Genomic DNA, 19,718 nt, shown 5'->3' on the forward strand with positions numbered 1-19,718 from the left:
CCGCTTAGCAATCGAAAGTAAGGGTTAGGGGTAACAGTGATAGTCAAAAACAAATAAAAAAATTGATGAAAAAAAGCAAAAAGTATATAAAATAAAATAATAAATACAGGAAATAAAATTAAAAATTGGGTGGATTTTGAACGCGGGTGGATTTTGATAGTATACCTAATTTATTATAAATAGAACATTTAAAAGTGCTATATAATTTATATTTTACTTTAGCTTCAGCTTTTAAATATTATCAAACTTCTTATTTTGGTTGTTTTTTAACACTAAAATGAGTTAAAAAACTAAAAGTAGCATATATATATAATTTGTATAAAGTTGTATAAAAATTGAAAAAACTATGCTTTTACATAATTATTATCAATTAAAAAACTTTTGATCTATTATTATCTAATAGAAAAAAACGATAACTTGTTGAAATATTTTAGACAAATATTACACATCATTAATAAAGGCATCTGTAAGAATAACATAGATTATCGACACAAATTACACCGACTTATATTATCTAAAATTAATAAAACACAAAATTTCTCACCTGTTAGTGTTTCTATTTTCTTTTTAAATTTTTAGAGTTTGCCCACTATTTTCTTATTGTTCTTTTTCAAAACTCTTTTTATATCTACTTTGAAGTTTTGCTGTGAATAAAGTTAGCTGTTCAAAAAATTGATGGGAATTCTAAATAGCAAATACATAGATGTGTTTAAAATATTTTTTTAACCAATAAATGTAATTATACTAACAAGAAGTTTGTTTTGACATGTATATACAAATTACATTTTCTCCTTGTTAAAAAAATTCAAATCTTTTTTTAAACCTTAAAAGCAGCCTGAAAAAACTTGAAACCCTGATCAATGTGTAAAAAATGATTAAACTTCAGCTTTTAAAGATTAAACTTTTTTATTAAGTTTTTATTAAACATGAAATGAAGTTTAACAAATTAAAAGTGGTACATATATATTGCTAGTTGTTGCATAAAAACTATATTAACATAAATATAAGCAATTCAAAAACTTTAGAATCAATGTTACCTACTAGACAAAAAAAAAAAGTATTTTTCAATAGTTCACAAAATTATCATAAATCGTTTATAAAAGCGTTTCTATCAATATCTTAGATGAACATTATATGACACAAACATCAACAATTAACTTTGTCTAAAATTAAAAAAGATGGCGCTGTTAGCTTCACTGTTTTGAGGTGCAATTTCCTGACGTTGAACTTTGATTGCAACAGGCAAATCAAATTGTTTCAATTTTTCTCATCCGTCAGGCAATCGCACCACAAAACAGCTACTGGACCGCACCGCTACGGTGAAGCCAGCGCCGTGGTGCGGGTTACCCCCTTTTTGTTTCGTGTGGCGGGGGTTCACCGGGTTTCCCCGGTCATATAGGCCACATTGTCTTTTAAAGAATTATTTTTTTAAAAATCTGAAAAAAATAACGATTTGGCAAATCGTATGGAAAATTACATCAAATTTTTTTTTAATTGTCTCATAGGAGGTCACTACGTTTCGGCGCTTAGTGAAAATTCAAATCACAAGAAAATGACAAATTCAGAAAAGGTGAATAACTTGCAATATATTTTTAAACGTACAGTTAGACTTTATAAATTATTTACATACAAATTAAATTCTTTAGGTTGCATTTGCAGTTAATTAGCTTGAGCATTCAAAAGGCTTCAAGCTATACGGTATTTAGGGCATAAAAATTATGGTTAAATATTACAATAAATAAACAAATAACGTACTTTTTATATTAACGTTAAAACAACATTTTTTTCTATTACTTTTGTATTTTTCTATTCTCTTTTTTTTTTTTTTGTTTACGTTTGTTTTCAGTTTTTTTTTTTTTGCTTTTATTTTTTGCTTTTTTTATTTTTTTTTTGTTTGCGTTTTTTTTTTCTTTTTTATTTTTGCTTTGTTTTTATTGCTTTTTGTTTGTTATTTTCTTTTATATTGCTTGTTTTTCTTTTTATTAATATCATTTGCTTTTTTAGTTTTTTAATGTTGTTTTATTATAATGGGTTTGATATGTCTTAGTCGATCATCTACTAAAGCACCAATATCATCCACCATACTAAGCCTCCTATAGCTAGATTACAGGTAGTAACAACATTACCCGGCAGTATAGTATACGTAATTAGTTCATTTATTATCTTAAATTTAGTTATGTAGTATTTTTATGCCCTTTAATCTTAGATTAAAAATATGTAACCTAAAGAATTTAAATTGTAAGAAGTAATTTTTTTTATTAAATTAGATCGTTAATATAACAGTAACTTTTTATATTTTTCTATATATCATTTATGCAATTTTGTCATTTTAAGTGGTTTTACAACTCATTATGCTACGAAACGTCTTAACCAACTTAAATCTAATCATATCAAGAAAAAAATAATTTAACTTCTTTGTATTTAAGTTTTGAAATTATAAATGAATTAGAATTTTAGAATTTAAATTTATGAAACCACAAATATATAACGAAAAATATAAAAGAAAACGTAACAAGATTACAAAAACTAAAAGATTAAACTAAAATTGCAAAATGAGTAACACAATTAATTTATAAAATAAACTGAATCTGAATCTAAAACTTAAGCTGAAGAAGCGAAACTGAAGGAAACTTAAATTTATTCACTGTTGTCACGCGAAACATGCCCTGTATCGCAATTTGGATCAAAAATACAATCTCTAAGCGCTGAACCTCTCAAAAAAAAATTCTCAACAGAGTATGAAAAATATACTTGAGAAAAAGTAGTTTTTAAATTTTTAATGTTTTTTAAACTAGAGGACCTAACTGTAACACTTCCATTGATAAAATTGATACGACCTGATGTGTTATCATATTTTTCATCAGACTTTGCAAAATACTTTTTAAGTTTATCAACTTGTAACCATAAACTACCCTCAATTTCATTGTCTTTCTTAAATTCATGGTCAATTTCGTGCTCGAAGTTTTTGAAAAAATAGAATTTGTGATTTTTTTTAAAGTTTTTTTGATCTACCGTAAAGCAATAACTAGTATCTTGGTACAATTCTAATCTAACTCCTTCAGGCCAAGCGTAATTAGTTTCCTCGAAAAGTTCCCTTACCGCAGTTCTTTTTAGATTGTTATTATCGTTATAATCTATTTTTCCCATAGGGAAATTGATTCTAATTTTATTATTTTTATCTCTATAATAAACAAATAACAATTCGCCCTTACCCTTCTTGACGCGATGTAAGATTACCCCCGCGCAGTCTAACCTTTTTACATTGAATTCCCAGTTAATTAAAAAAGAATCTCCCCGCTTGTGTTTAAATTTAACCTTAAATAAGTTATTAGCTAAATGGTGTTTTGCATCGTCGTTTAATTGATCAATAAAAATTTGCTTAGCGTAACGGTCGAAACTTTTGTATTTTTCATCAACTAGACTGTATACTTGTTTTTCGATAATGTTATAAACATTCAAAAAGTCATGCCAATCATCTTTTGAAAATTTTTTATTAATAAAATCTATAAGTTTTTGTTTAAGTTCATTATCGTGTTTATTTTTGAAAGATCTAGATACGTTGTTAACCTGATCTGTTACGAAAAAGGACGTTCCACCCGCTTCTTGTTGTGGTGCTCGATCCCGCTGGAGTTCCGCATGCGTCATTTGAACACCTTGGACAACCTCCTCCTCACCAACTATATTCGTAGTTTTAATGACGTCATCCGGTATAAATTTTGTCCTAGATGGTATTAAATAAACGTTTTTTATATTTATTTTACACAGAAAAGTTTAATATGGGGTTGCCAAAAACAAATTAGTTAAAACTAGGATTGTTTATTGGATTGATTTATTGGACTCCAATTAAATTTGAAATTGTACATATTTAGAGAAATCAAAAACTGTACATTGTTTGATTAAAAAGTATAAAGTTACAACTTAACAATAAATAGCAAAGCCTAGACTTCAATAGGTTCCTTAAGAAAGCCTCAAGCTAAAAACTCAAAAATATCAATCTATTAAAATTGATGAGTTTTTAAAATATTTTCTTTGAAGCTTTCTTAAAAATGGTTAATCTTTATGTTGAAAATTAAAAACTTCAATTGTAAATTAATTAAAATATATGACTATTGCTAGCAAAACAAAAAAAAATCTGATGGATACTTCTCGTTATAAAGCTTTTTAAATCTACAGAGTATTTTAAAAACTATTGTAAAATATGGCATACGTTATTCTAAACAACTAACCTTCTTTGCATGATCAAAGTGATATTATATCTCCAAATAACTTAGTACTTTAATAATACAGAGCTGTTTTGATATAAAAACTATAACTACAGCATCAATAATATAGGTAGAAAAACTACCTTCTACAAAAAAATTAATCTAATAGAGTTTTAATTTTTTTTATTCAAACTTATTTTTAATATGAAATTACATTCAGTTTAATAATTTCAGTTGAAAAAACATTTAACAACACAAGTTTAAATTAATGATCAAAAATATGAAACTAATATACAATGTTATAAGATAATAAAATCTAAATGTGAACTAAAAACTAAATAAATAGAAAATAAATATGCAGTGTCTAATTAATAATAATTTTAGAAATAACTTCAATGAAATATTTATAGGTTATTGTTTAGAAAAATAAAAAAGTACTTTATAAATACAATTATACTTAAACATGAATTTAACTTTTGAAAGATTTTAGTGTTCAACCTAATCAATAATTTAGTTACATAAAATTGTCATATAATGTATTGTTTATAAAATAAAAGTGTTTAATAACTACTTTAATTTACTTATTACAAAACTACAGACTGTATATCAGTGTTGTTATAGTGATTCCAACATGACTTCTTTCCAACATGACTTCACTTAAAAAGTTTATAATACTGAACTTTACTTGTATAATCTTCTTTTTTAAAGACGTTTTACTATTTGCTTTTAACCATTGCAGTTATGTAAGTTTGTTAAAATTTTATTTTGAACTTATATTATTTTTAACTATAACATCAAATGCGGATTTAAAAACCTGTTCTAAATCTACAAAATAGTCTATAAGATTTAAAGTGATTTTGGCCTAAAAATTTTATTAAAATATTTTTTTTTTTCTATTAGTAAAACATGAAATTTTTTTTAAACTTAAAAACCACCATGATTTAAAAAAAAATGGTTGTACCTTTTTATTTAAATATTTCAGGAACGTGAAATATTGAAACAGTGAAAATACTTAAAGTTTTTTTCAATCAAAACTTAAATCACACCTAGAAAATCTACTTTTCATTACTTAGTTTAAGGTTATAAAATTTTAAACCTTAAGTTTAAGCTTTAACATAACTTTATTTGAATATAAACTAAATACAGAGCATTTATAGTTATTTAGTTAATAAAAGATTGTTTTAATTTTTATTTGCACAAACTTTTCGATGGTTTCTTAAAAAGGGTACTGAACACTGGCTTAAGTAAAAAAATTTTGAATTTTTTTGAAGTTTAAGAAAGTTTAAGACTTTTAAAAGCATTTGAAATGCCGTAGACAGTTTATTCACCGTAAAGCATTGTCAAAAAAGTAAATAAATTACAACTATTGTTTAATAAATTTTATATTTATTTTTTTATTAATGCTTGTTATTTTTAGTCGCAGTCGTTTAGATAACACAAACTTAATAAACACCAATTCTTTTTGTTATATACCAAAAACAAAAGTGTTTAAAATACTTTTGTCTTCTCCTTTATACTCAGTTAAACAATTAACTTACAATGTAAAAAGTTTTTCTTATAGAACTGCCTGCTATCTTTGTTTATTTAAAATTTATTTTAGAAATTCAAACGATTTTTCTCTCACTAAATATATAACTTTCTAACTTTTCTGCATCAGTTTATATGAGGAGAAATACATTTCCAAAACATCTCCAAAATTTTCTGTCCTCTGAAGACCGGTTTTTTGCTGGTTGTTTTTATCGGCAAAAATTACACAATTTTCCAGTGAGTTTTTTTTTTATGTTTTAATTAGTCTTAAAACAATAAATAAAATTTAATAAATTTATTTATCTAAATAGAGTTTACTAAATGTATTTTATAACTAATTAGCTAATCAAAGTAAATTATAAAAAAAATCATTACAGTTTGCACACAAAATTACTTCAAAATAAACTGGTGCACGATAGTGTACACAATTTTTTTTCGCGTGCACGAAACGTTTAGGGTACATGAACCTCATTTAGGGGTGAACGAAATTTTCAGATTACACAAAAAAATATTTTAGTCTTCGCATTATTAGTTTTAGCGACATAGTTCAGTTAAGTATTAAAGTTAAATCTAGCCCTGGTGTTTGATTGGCTTTTATTTTTTGGCCATTTTACTCTCATGATCTATTTTGTAATTAAACAACACACATAAATTATTGTATAATTATAATTGTAACTATTATTACAATGCAATTAAAAAAATAAAACATACGTAACAACTTATAAAACAATTTAAGAAAACAACACAACTGTTGCGTTGAACTTTAATAAATTCCAATAAATAAGGACTTATTTGTCTTTAAAAAAACGTGGTAAATTATAGACTTCTTTTAAAATGAAGTAGAAAGAAGTATAAAGTTCTTTAAAGCCTTATTTTAGAAAACAACATATAAACTATAAAAATACGAAATAAGCTAAAATATGCAAATTAAAATAAACTTTAAGCAATTAACCGATAAACTATTTTTTTCTAAAAATAACGTAAGTTTAAATTGTTGTTAACTTTGATTAAACATCTTAGGATTTTTCTTCAAATTTTAAATTGTTGTTTACATTAATTAAACGTGTTAGTTTTTTCTTTAAGTTAAAAACTTTGTTTACATTGATTAAACGTATTAGTTTTTCTCGTTAAATTTTAAATTGTTTATTACATTGATTAAGCGTTTTAGTTTTTTCTTTTAATTTTAAATAATAGTTTTATAGTTTACCAATAATGACTTAGGCCCTGGTCATAATAAACACTGATAGTAAAAAAAATTATGGTAAACCACTAAGGTTGGTAAACAGCCAAATTGTAGAAACTTAAATTATACATATCATAGTTGTATAGTTTCTCCTTTGACAAACAACATGATCTAATAAATGTTGTTATTATATCACACTCTATAATTTTAAAGTAAAAGTTTCCAAGTCAGCATTAGTTTGGAGAAGATGGACACTTCTACTACTAACCAAAGTTTGTAAAAGTTGTATATTTTGTTATTTTTAGATTTAAAGTAATATTTAAAGACACTCATTTCTAACTATGATTGGGAACAATTCTATATATAGGTATTTGAAGTGTACAGGGTTGAATAAACAACACTGTTTAAACAACCCCAAGAACATATCTAAATCAGTAAAAGATAAATAAATCCTTGTACTGGTGAATTAACCTTCAACCTAATACTAAATAGCCTGATTAAACAACCAATATTTGACCCTAGTTTCCAAACTAAATTGTTGGTCTACATGACTATTTTATTTAAATTGGTAGCAAAACATAATGTAAAGTTTAGCTAAATGTAATTGAATTATAATTTATGCTATTCATCAAGTTGTACTATATTGTATTGCAGATGTTTGCCCACCTAAAAAGTGTGAAGTGGTTCAATCCTAGCAGCTATAATAAAGGTAAATTTTGATTTTATTGCAATTTAATATATCAAAAGCTCCTATACAACACATATGTTCCTTAATATAATCTTGTTTTTAGTTTGGTTGTGCTGTTCTAAATATCATGACAATATAAATAATTCCTACAAAGTTTTAAAGAAAAATTAAGTATTATTTACTATCATATAACTAAACTATTTGTGTGCAAAGTTTGATTGGGTATAATAAATAACTTTTTGACTTAAAAGTCAGATGGTAAATAAAAATTTATTTTGAAATAGAGTTCCATTGCGGCAAATTTTAAAGTGCAAAAATAGAATTGAAAAAAGTGACAAGCCTAATGAAATGCAGTAAATTTAATATAGTTTGCTAGTTCATATCAGTTTTATAATAGAAAAGTACATCATATGTTTTTCTGTAAATATCCTTCCAAATATTTGTCACCATATTTAAACAATCATCCATTAATAATGGTTGGAATGTACTTTGTTTTTTATTTTTTCTCATCATATTATATTTTAATTGTTTCCTTTTGAGACTAGCTCTGACTTGGTAAGTATTCTACTAATTATTGCATGAGTTGGCTTTTTTTTAGTTCTCAGAGCTAGTTTTTATTTGTTAAAAGTTCTAATAAAAAGTCTTTTAAAGAGTGAAAAAACTTTTTGTTTTAATAAGATAGTGTAAAATAATAAAGTCCCCATTATTATTGGTTTATGTAAACTATATTATGTATTTAAATTTTCAAGTATATGACATCCAAAAACTAAAGTTTTTTTTTCACAAGTATAATATAATTTGTATAAATAATCATTATGTTTTGGAAATTTAAATTATGTGGTGCATTGGAAATATTTTAAGAAATATCCAGACTGGTATTAATACCATGTTAATACATTTGGTATTTTTTTGTGTACTTCAGTATAACAAGTCTTTATTTTTCTTGAGTAATTAAATATTACTACTTGACTAACATAATTTTTTCACTATTTATTGTTTTTAATTTAACATAAGGCTAATTGATAAGTTTTAAGTCACTCAGATTAGATTGGCTTCAATGCTTCAAAAGCCTGTCATAGATAAGCCGTAGTATTAAAAAAAAACAAAATTGTTTGTCTCTTTTATTGCTTTAACACCTTTTATGTTTATATAAGTAATTTACAAATTAAAGTTTTAAGGTTACAAGTGTTGATTATAACTTGTTATTTTTTCTACATTTTATATGTGTTGACAGGTTTTTACAACTTTAGAATGTGCAAGGGTCTTGAGGAAATTTTGAGCAATGATGCACATGAATCATCTGTAAGCACACAACAACTGGACCTCAACCCAGGAAGGTCTCTAACTGCTCACTTAGGGCAGTAACAAGGTAAATATGTTATAGTTCTTGCTTTTGTACTAATAGCTACAATAAATCATAAAAAGTTAAATTTAGAGAAAGTAAAGGTGACAATGTTATCTAAATTGAATTAAACTCATTCAGTGATGTTTATAAGTGATGTAGTTTATAATTAATGTTCATTTTTGACCTAATAACTGGAATAGAATCTAGTATTGCTTTTAACTCAACAGAATGTTCAAATAATTGCAAGTAAAAATTATCATTATTGTTAATATTAAGTATATTTATCATTATCATTTTTCATTTAACATAAAAATTAGTGTGGTCATTACAAGTAAAAAGTAAAATTTAACAAAAAAACTTTAAACTTGTTTTAAAGACTAATGAACATAAGCTAAGAATGTTTTTTAGGATGCGAACTAATTTATTAAATAATTAATTAAATATTTAAAATATTGTTACAACAAAGTTAGATTTGCTCACTTTGTTAGTACATCACTTTGAGTATTGTGATGGTTTTAAATGTTAAAGTTTGGCCAAAAGAAAACTTATTTGTATTCCAATGTTTTTCTTAAACTCAACGTTTTTTAATTTTAAAATAATAGAAATCAACAAAAGGCTATGATTAAATTAAATAGAAGACCATACTTGATTATTTTTACCCATCCACAATTTTATACAAAATATTATAAATAAGCTTGATGACAACTTACCACTAAAAAATTATTGTTTCCTAAAATATTAGCAAGTTTGCCACTAAAATTAAAAAGCAAAATGAATTTTTTTTTTAATCTAGCACCAGGGTTGCCACTCGGTCAGGAAAAGTCAGGAAATCAGGAAAAGTCAGGAGAAATTAAAAAAAAAGAAAAAAATCAGGAAAAAATGGGGGGTTTTAAAAAAGTCAGGAAAGGCAGGAAATTTGATAAAATTAAAAAAAAAGTCAGATTATGTCATTTTAATTTTACAAAATTCCTTGTTTTCCAAAGCCTTCAAACGGTAAAAATTAATTAAAAGTCCTTTGAAGTCAGAAAAAAATTCCAAAATTTTCCTAGAAATTTACAAAAATATTTAACTTTATTTCCAATGCCTTCACCTGGTATAAGTTAAGATAAAAAACTCCTCACAGTGGAAATTGTAAAAATAAAATTGGAACACGATTTCAGCAAAGTAACTCGATTATTGTTGATGAAAATTTGTATGCGTCCTTTGAACGACGTCAGTATCAGTAGAAATGAAAATCAGCTCCATCCTACCACTATAGTTACGTCACGATAGAAATTTGCTAATAGAATCCAATAACTTTGCTTTCGAAATAAAATATCCTTTATAAAACTGCAAAAAATTTCTATTAACATATTGAACAAGTACCCTACTTTAACAAGCAGATTTTGTAAGCTTTTTAGTATTGATAATCTGTAGCAAGGACACTTCCATAGTGAAACTGATATATACACAAAAGTTTATCTAGCATAATTTTAAAATCTAAGTGTTTTTTGTTTAAGTAAATAGTTAAGTTCTTTATAGTTATGCAGTTAGTTTAGTATTTTATGGATCAAGTTGATGTGTATACTTTATCTCTTTATAATTTTTTAAAGTTGTTTAAATTTATGAAATAAGTTTTAAGAGAGGTATATGCCAAGATTAAGTTTACACATTATTTGTATTTTTTGTAGAGTAACTTAAGTTTTTAAAGTAAATATTTAATTATTCAAACCAAAACAAACCAGTTTGTTGCAGTTAAAAATCATACCTTTCACCCCAAATTAGACTCATTACTACGAATTTATAAAACATTTTTTCCTATTTTTTTAATATATGAATTAAAGCGCTGAAAGTAATAAAAATATTAGTCATCAGATAAAAGTAAATGATAGGTTTATGTATTAGGGCTTACATCTGATAGTAAGAATATTTTTAAATTGAATCTTTTAAACAGGATTTCCATGAAGCTCTCTCTTTGAGTGAAGGTCAGTAGACAGATCCCCAGAGTGATTGGCCTTTACGAGTCAATTCCTCTTCCCACTTTGAATGCATCATCCGCAAGGTAATTTCTACATAGTATGTTTGAAAATCATTCGTTTGAACTTGTAATTGTTTTTAAACTTATAGTGAATAAGTTTACCAAACAAGAAGCCATGTTGTAATAACAAGTAGTTTATAAAACACCTTAACACAAATTTAAAAACATAAATCTCTTAGTTTTACAAGTTCTGAGGATAATAAATAGTCCTATTTAGTTAACTAATGCTAGTCAATAATAAAGTTGATCGATTTTAAAAAAAAGTAATACAAACATGATGATATATTATCTAAATAAAGTGGTCATCTTGCTTGTGAATTGTTTTCTGAAATGTTGTTATAAAGTCGTGTAATAATACATTTTGTAACAACTTCCTTGATTATCTTTTGAACATATGTATTTTAGGAAGCGTTTTCAAAGTTTACCTTAAATATATATCACTATTGACCTACTTCTTAGTAACTAATTTAACAAACTTTGAACATTTTTATTGTATTTTATTACTGTAAAGTAACCATTTTGTACCAGTTTCTTAGGTATTTTATTGCCAAACCATAAACAGAACAAAATAAAGTCCATAATTGTTTGATGCTCAATTTTATGCTAATTTTAAAAAGCTCGGTTTTATTATTTTAAATTAAACAAATATCCATTTTGATCACATAACTATTGCGAAACACATCTATCAGGGTTAGCTAAAAACCATCTAGAAATTGAACAAAAATTACTGGAATTTTTATCATCAATTCTTACGAAAAAACAATGAATTTCTGAAGTCTTTGTTATACAATAGTTTTTATTTGACATCATCACTTAAATTTTTATAAACCACATTCAAAGTAGCATTACAGTATCTCCTCATTAACGTTATTAAATTTAACGAATTCCTTACCTTGAAATTTATGTCATACTCAAGGTGGAAAAAAAAAATTGTATTTTCAAAACATGAAAAAATTTTTGACAACCCTGAGATATGCTCAAATGATTAATAGATTAAAGGCAATGTTTAAATAGTTAATGATAAACTGCATGATTAAAATGTGAATGAAGTGTAGCGTTAGTAGATAAGTTTGTTAGTAAAAGCTAAATATTTTTTTCAAACAGAATGAGATCACAGCCGGAGACGGAACGATGAAAAGAATCAGAAACAGAATCAGTGCGGATCAGATAACTTATTTATATAAACATTTGAATAAACTTTTTGCATTTAAATTGTGTTTACTTTGTCATAATTAAATAGATTAAGACAGAAAATTAATGCTTGGGTGTAGTGAAAAAAGTTTTAATATTTGATAGATCTATTATTTAGTAACTTTCCTTTATTTAGTTGTTATAATGTCTTGAGTTTAAGCCCAATAACAGTTTTTTTAATGAAAACATAAAGCGCATAAAATAATTGGTTTAAAGAGCCGTTCAATTCGTACACCAGTTAGATACAGTTAAGTTTAGTACAAGTTTATATAAGGATAGTATAATTCAACTTAACGACTATGAGTATGTCTTTAATAAATTGTTTTAAATCCCTACCTGAATATTAAAAGAAACTAAATGTATTATCACCGTCATAATCCTAGGCTGCTTATCGCTTAGTAAAGTTGTTAATTGAAAGTTTCAAAATTTTTCATTTGTAAAAAAATGAATATATTTTCATACTAGTTGCCTTGTTACTAGTATAATATTTGGCAACTTATTTTTAGATCTATATATAAATTTATATGTTGCACAAATACTATTTTTCTCTATAGCCGGGTGTGTGGTTATCGTGTAAAATACACTTCTTGTAACATATATAATAATCTTCTGATCTAGTTGCACTTAAAAACTATACCAAGCTAAACCCTGTTTTCCTTATAATAAATATAAGCCAATTTTACTGATCTAAAACAAAAATTTCGACTTTATTATAAATGTGGTTATTTAGAGTTCCTGTATCAAACCGGTGTTCTATCTGATTTGACTATTTATAACATGATGGCTAATAAAAAAGACTCGATTAAAAACTGTTGAAAATGTTCATTTTTCTTTTTTTGTTAACTTTGAAAATTATTTTTGGAGTGTAGAATTATCAAAATTTTTGGGAAATTCCTTAATGTGAAAGTATAAAATATAATAAAGGGTAGCGAACCAATTTCAAAATATCGACAAAGTCCTACGCTGGCGGACACCTTCGGTGTCCTGGCTCCGGACTTTGTCGATATTTTGAAATTGGTTCTTAGGGCGTCGTCGTAATGCTTACGCCGGTTGAATAAGTTTTCTCTTTGATACAGGAACTCTAAATAACCACATTTATAATAAAGTCGAAATTTTTGTTTTAGATCAGTAAAATTGGCTTATATTTATTATAAGGAAAACAGGGTTTAGCTTGGTATAGTTTTTAAGTGCAACTAGATCAGAAGATTATTATATATGTTACAAGAAGTGTATTTTACACGATAACCACACACCCGGCTATAGAGAAAAATAGTATTTGTGCAACATATAAATTTATATATAGATCTAAAAATAAGTTGCCAAATATTATACTAGTAACAAGGCAACTAGTATGAAAATATATTCATTTTTTTACAAATGAAAAATTTTGAAACTTTCAATTAACAACTTTACTAAGCGATAAGCAGCCTAGGATTATGACGGTGATAATACATTTAGTTTCTTTTAATATTCAGGTAGGGATTTAAAACAATTTATTAAAGACATACTCATAGTCGTTAAGTTGAATTATACTATCCTTATATAAACTTGTACTAAACTTAACTGTATCTAACTGGTGTACGAATTGAACGGCTCTTTAAACCAATTATTTTATGCGCTTTATGTTTTCATTAAAAAAACTGTTATTGGGCTTAAACTCAAGACATTATAACAACTAAATAAAGGAAAGTTACTAAATAATAGATCTATCAAATATTAAAACTTTTTTCACTACACCCAAGCATTAATTTTCTGTCTTAATCTATTTAATTATGACAAAGTAAACACAATTTAAATGCAAAAAGTTTATTCAAATGTTTATATAAATAAGTTATCTGATCCGCACTGATTCTGTTTCTGATTCTTTTCATCGTTCCGTCTCCGGCTGTGATCTCATTCTGTTTGAAAAAAATATTTAGCTTTTACTAACAAACTTATCTACTAACGCTACACTTCATTCACATTTTAATCATGCAGTTTATCATTAACTATTTAAACATTGCCTTTAATCTATTAATCATTTGAGCATATCTCAGGGTTGTCAAAAATTTTTTCATGTTTTGAAAATACAATTTTTTTTTTCCACCTTGAGTATGACATAAATTTCAAGGTAAGGAATTCGTTAAATTTAATAACGTTAATGAGGAGATACTGTAATGCTACTTTGAATGTGGTTTATAAAAATTTAAGTGATGATGTCAAATAAAAACTATTGTATAACAAAGACTTCAGAAATTCATTGTTTTTTCGTAAGAATTGATGATAAAAATTCCAGTAATTTTTGTTCAATTTCTAGATGGTTTTTAGCTAACCCTGATAGATGTGTTTCGCAATAGTTATGTGATCAAAATGGATATTTGTTTAATTTAAAATAATAAAACCGAGCTTTTTAAAATTAGCATAAAATTGAGCATCAAACAATTATGGACTTTATTTTGTTCTGTTTATGGTTTGGCAATAAAATACCTAAGAAACTGGTACAAAATGGTTACTTTACAGTAATAAAATACAATAAAAATGTTCAAAGTTTGTTAAATTAGTTACTAAGAAGTAGGTCAATAGTGATATATATTTAAGGTAAACTTTGAAAACGCTTCCTAAAATACATATGTTCAAAAAATAATCAAGGAAGTTGTTACAAAATGTATTATTACACGACTTTATAACAACATTTCAGAAAACAATTCACAAGCAAGATGACCACTTTATTTAGATAATATATCATCATGTTTGTATTACTTTTTTTTAAAATCGATCAACTTTATTATTGACTAGCATTAGTTAACTAAATAGGACTATTTATTATCCTCAGAACTTGTAAAACTAAGAGATTTATGTTTTTAAATTTGTGTTAAGGTGTTTTATAAACTACTTGTTATTACAACATGGCTTCTTGTTTGGTAAACTTATTCACTATAAGTTTAAAAACAATTACAAGTTCAAACGAATGATTTTCAAACATACTATGTAGAAATTACCTTGCGGATGATGCATTCAAAGTGGGAAGAGGAATTGACTCGTAAAGGCCAATCACTCTGGGGATCTGTCTACTGACCTTCACTCAAAGAGAGAGCTTCATGGAAATCCTGTTTAAAAGATTCAATTTAAAAATATTCTTACTATCAGATGTAAGCCCTAATACATAAACCTATCATTTACTTTTATCTGATGACTAATATTTTTATTACTTTCAGCGCTTTAATTCATATATTAAAAAAATAGGAAAAAATGTTTTATAAATTCGTAGTAATGAGTCTAATTTGGGGTGAAAGGTATGATTTTTAACTGCAACAAACTGGTTTGTTTTGGTTTGAATAATTAAATATTTACTTTAAAAACTTAAGTTACTCTACAAAAAATACAAATAATGTGTAAACTTAATCTTGGCATATACCTCTCTTAAAACTTATTTCATAAATTTAAACAACTTTAAAAAATTATAAAGAGATAAAGTATACACATCAACTTGATCCATAAAATACTAAACTAACTGCATAACTATAAAGAACTTAACTATTTACTTAAACAAAAAACACTTAGATTTTAAAATTATGCTAGATAAACTTTTGTGTATATATCAGTTTCACTATGGAAGTGTCCTTGCTACAGATTATCAATACTAAAAAGCTTACAAAATCTGCTTGTTAAAGTAGGGTACTTGTTCAATATGTTAATAGAAATTTTTTGCAGTTTTATAAAGGATATTTTATTTCGAAAGCAAAGTTATTGGATTCTATTAGCAAATTTCTATCGTGACGTAACTATAGTGGTAGGATGGAGCTGATTTTCATTTCTACTGATACTGACGTCGTTCAAAGGACGCATACAAATTTTCATCAACAATAATCGAGTTACTTTGCTGAAATCGTGTTCCAATTTTATTTTTACAATTTCCACTGTGAGGAGTTTTTTATCTTAACTTATACCAGGTGAAGGCATTGGAAATAAAGTTAAATATTTTTGTAAATTTCTAGGAAAATTTTGGAATTTTTTTCTGACTTCAAAGGACTTTTAATTAATTTTTACCGTTTGAAGGCTTTGGAAAACAAGGAATTTTGTAAAATTAAAATGACATAATCTGACTTTTTTTTTAATTTTATCAAATTTCCTGCCTTTTCCTGACTTTTTTAAAACCCCCCATTTTTTCCTGATTTTTTTCTTTTTTTTTAATTTCTCCTGACTTTTCCTGATTTCCTGACTTTTCCTGACCGAGTGGCAACCCTGATGCTAGATTAAAAAAAAAATTCATTTTGCTTTTTAATTTTAGTGGCAAACTTGCTAATATTTTAGGAAACAATAATTTTTTAGTGGTAAGTTGTCATCAAGCTTATTTATAATATTTTGTATAAAATTGTGGATGGGTAAAAATAATCAAGTATGGTCTTCTATTTAATTTAATCATAGCCTTTTGTTGATTTCTATTATTTTAAAATTAAAAAACGTTGAGTTTAAGAAAAACATTGGAATACAAATAAGTTTTCTTTTGGCCAAACTTTAACATTTAAAACCATCACAATACTCAAAGTGATGTACTAACAAAGTGAGCAAATCTAACTTTGTTGTAACAATATTTTAAATATTTAATTAATTATTTAATAAATTAGTTCGCATCCTAAAAAACATTCTTAGCTTATGTTCATTAGTCTTTAAAACAAGTTTAAAGTTTTTTTGTTAAATTTTACTTTTTACTTGTAATGACCACACTAATTTTTATGTTAAATGAAAAATGATAATGATAAATATACTTAATATTAACAATAATGATAATTTTTACTTGCAATTATTTGAACATTCTGTTGAGTTAAAAGCAATACTAGATTCTATTCCAGTTATTAGGTCAAAAATGAACATTAATTATAAACTACATCACTTATAAACATCACTGAATGAGTTTAATTCAATTTAGATAACATTGTCACCTTTACTTTCTCTAAATTTAACTTTTTATGATTTATTGTAGCTATTAGTACAAAAGCAAGAACTATAACATATTTACCTTGTTACTGCCCTAAGTGAGCAGTTAGAGACCTTCCTGGGTTAAGGTCCAGTTGTTGTGTGCTTACAGATGATTCATGTGCATCATTGCTCAAAATTTCCTCAAGACCCTTGCACATTCTAAAGTTGTAAAAACCTGTCAACACATATAAAATGTAGAAAAAATAACAAGTTATAATCAACACTTGTAACCTTAAAACTTTAATTTGTAAATTACTTATATAAACATAAAAGGTGTTAAAGCAATAAAAGAGACAAACAATTTTGTTTTTTTTTAATACTACGGCTTATCTATGACAGGCTTTTGAAGCATTGAAGCCAATCTAATCTGAGTGACTTAAAACTTATCAATTAGCCTTATGTTAAATTAAAAACAATAAATAGTGAAAAAATTATGTTAGTCAAGTAGTAATATTTAATTACTCAAGAAAAATAAAGACTTGTTATACTGAAGTACACAAAAAAATACCAAATGTATTAACATGGTATTAATACCAGTCTGGATATTTCTTAAAATATTTCCAATGCACCACATAATTTAAATTTCCAAAACATAATGATTATTTATACAAATTATATTATACTTGTGAAAAAAAAACTTTAGTTTTTGGATGTCATATACTTGAAAATTTAAATACATAATATAGTTTACATAAACCAATAATAATGGGGACTTTATTATTTTACACTATCTTATTAAAACAAAAAGTTTTTTCACTCTTTAAAAGACTTTTTATTAGAACTTTTAACAAATAAAAACTAGCTCTGAGAACTAAAAAAAAGCCAACTCATGCAATAATTAGTAGAATACTTACCAAGTCAGAGCTAGTCTCAAAAGGAAACAATTAAAATATAATATGATGAGAAAAAATAAAAAACAAAGTACATTCCAACCATTATTAATGGATGATTGTTTAAATATGGTGACAAATATTTGGAAGGATATTTACAGAAAAACATATGATGTACTTTTCTATTATAAAACTGATATGAACTAGCAAACTATATTAAATTTACTGCATTTCATTAGGCTTGTCACTTTTTTCAATTCTATTTTTGCACTTTAAAATTTGCCGCAATGGAACTCTATTTCAAAATAAATTTTTATTTACCATCTGACTTTTAAGTCAAAAAGTTATTTATTATACCCAATCAAACTTTGCACACAAATAGTTTAGTTATATGATAGTAAATAATACTTAATTTTTCTTTAAAACTTTGTAGGAATTATTTATATTGTCATGATATTTAGAACAGCACAACCAAACTAAAAACAAGATTATATTAAGGAACATATGTGTTGTATAGGAGCTTTTGATATATTAAATTGCAATAAAAACAAAATTTACCTTTATTATAGCTGCTAGGATTGAACCACTTCACACTTTTTAGGTGGGCAAACATCTGCAATACAATATAGTACAACTTGATGAATAGCATAAATTATAATTCAATTACATTTAGCTAAACTTTACATTATGTTTTGCTACCAATTTAAATAAAATAGTCATGTAGACCAACAATTTAGTTTGGAAACTAGGGTCAAATATTGGTTGTTTAATCAGGCTATTTAGTATTAGGTTGAAGGTTAATTCACCAGTACAAGGATTTATTTATCTTTTACTGATTTAGATATGTTCTTGGGGTTGTTTAAACAGTGTTGTTTATTCAACCCTGTACACTTCAAATACCTATATATAGAATTGTTCCCAATCATAGTTAGAAATGAGTGTCTTTAAATATTACTTTAAATCTAAAAATAACAAAATATACAACTTTTACAAACTTTGGTTAGTAGTAGAAGTGTCCATCTTCTCCAAACTAATGCTGACTTGGAAACTTTTACTTTAAAATTATAGAGTGTGATATAATAACAACATTTATTAGATCATGTTGTTTGTCAAAGGAGAAACTATACAACTATGATATGTATAATTTAAGTTTCTACAATTTGGCTGTTTACCAACCTTAGTGGTTTACCATAGTTTTTTTTACTATCAGTGTTTATTATGACCAGGGCCTAAGTCATTATTGGTAAACTATAAAACTATTATTTAAAATTAAAAGAAAAAACTAAAACGCTTAATCAATGTAATAAACAATTTAAAATTTAACGAGAAAAACTAATACGTTTAATCAATGTAAACAAAGTTTTTAACTTAAAGAAAAAACTAACACGTTTAATTAATGTAAACAACAATTTAAAATTTGAAGAAAAATCCTAAGATGTTTAATCAAAGTTAACAACAATTTAAACTTACGTTATTTTTAGAAAAAAATAGTTTATCGGTTAATTGCTTAAAGTTTATTTTAATTTGCATATTTTAGCTTATTTCGTATTTTTATAGTTTATATGTTGTTTTCTAAAATAAGGCTTTAAAGAACTTTATACTTCTTTCTACTTCATTTTAAAAGAAGTCTATAATTTACCACGTTTTTTTAAAGACAAATAAGTCCTTATTTATTGGAATTTATTAAAGTTCAACGCAACAGTTGTGTTGTTTTCTTAAATTGTTTTATAAGTTGTTACGTATGTTTTATTTTTTTAATTGCATTGTAATAATAGTTAC

Source organism: Thalia democratica, chromosome 5, assembly GCF_965202585.1.
Source record: "Thalia democratica chromosome 5, ktThaDemo2.hap1.1, whole genome shotgun sequence".
In the NCBI taxonomy this organism is placed as follows: domain Eukaryota; kingdom Metazoa; phylum Chordata; class Thaliacea; order Salpida; family Salpidae; genus Thalia; species Thalia democratica.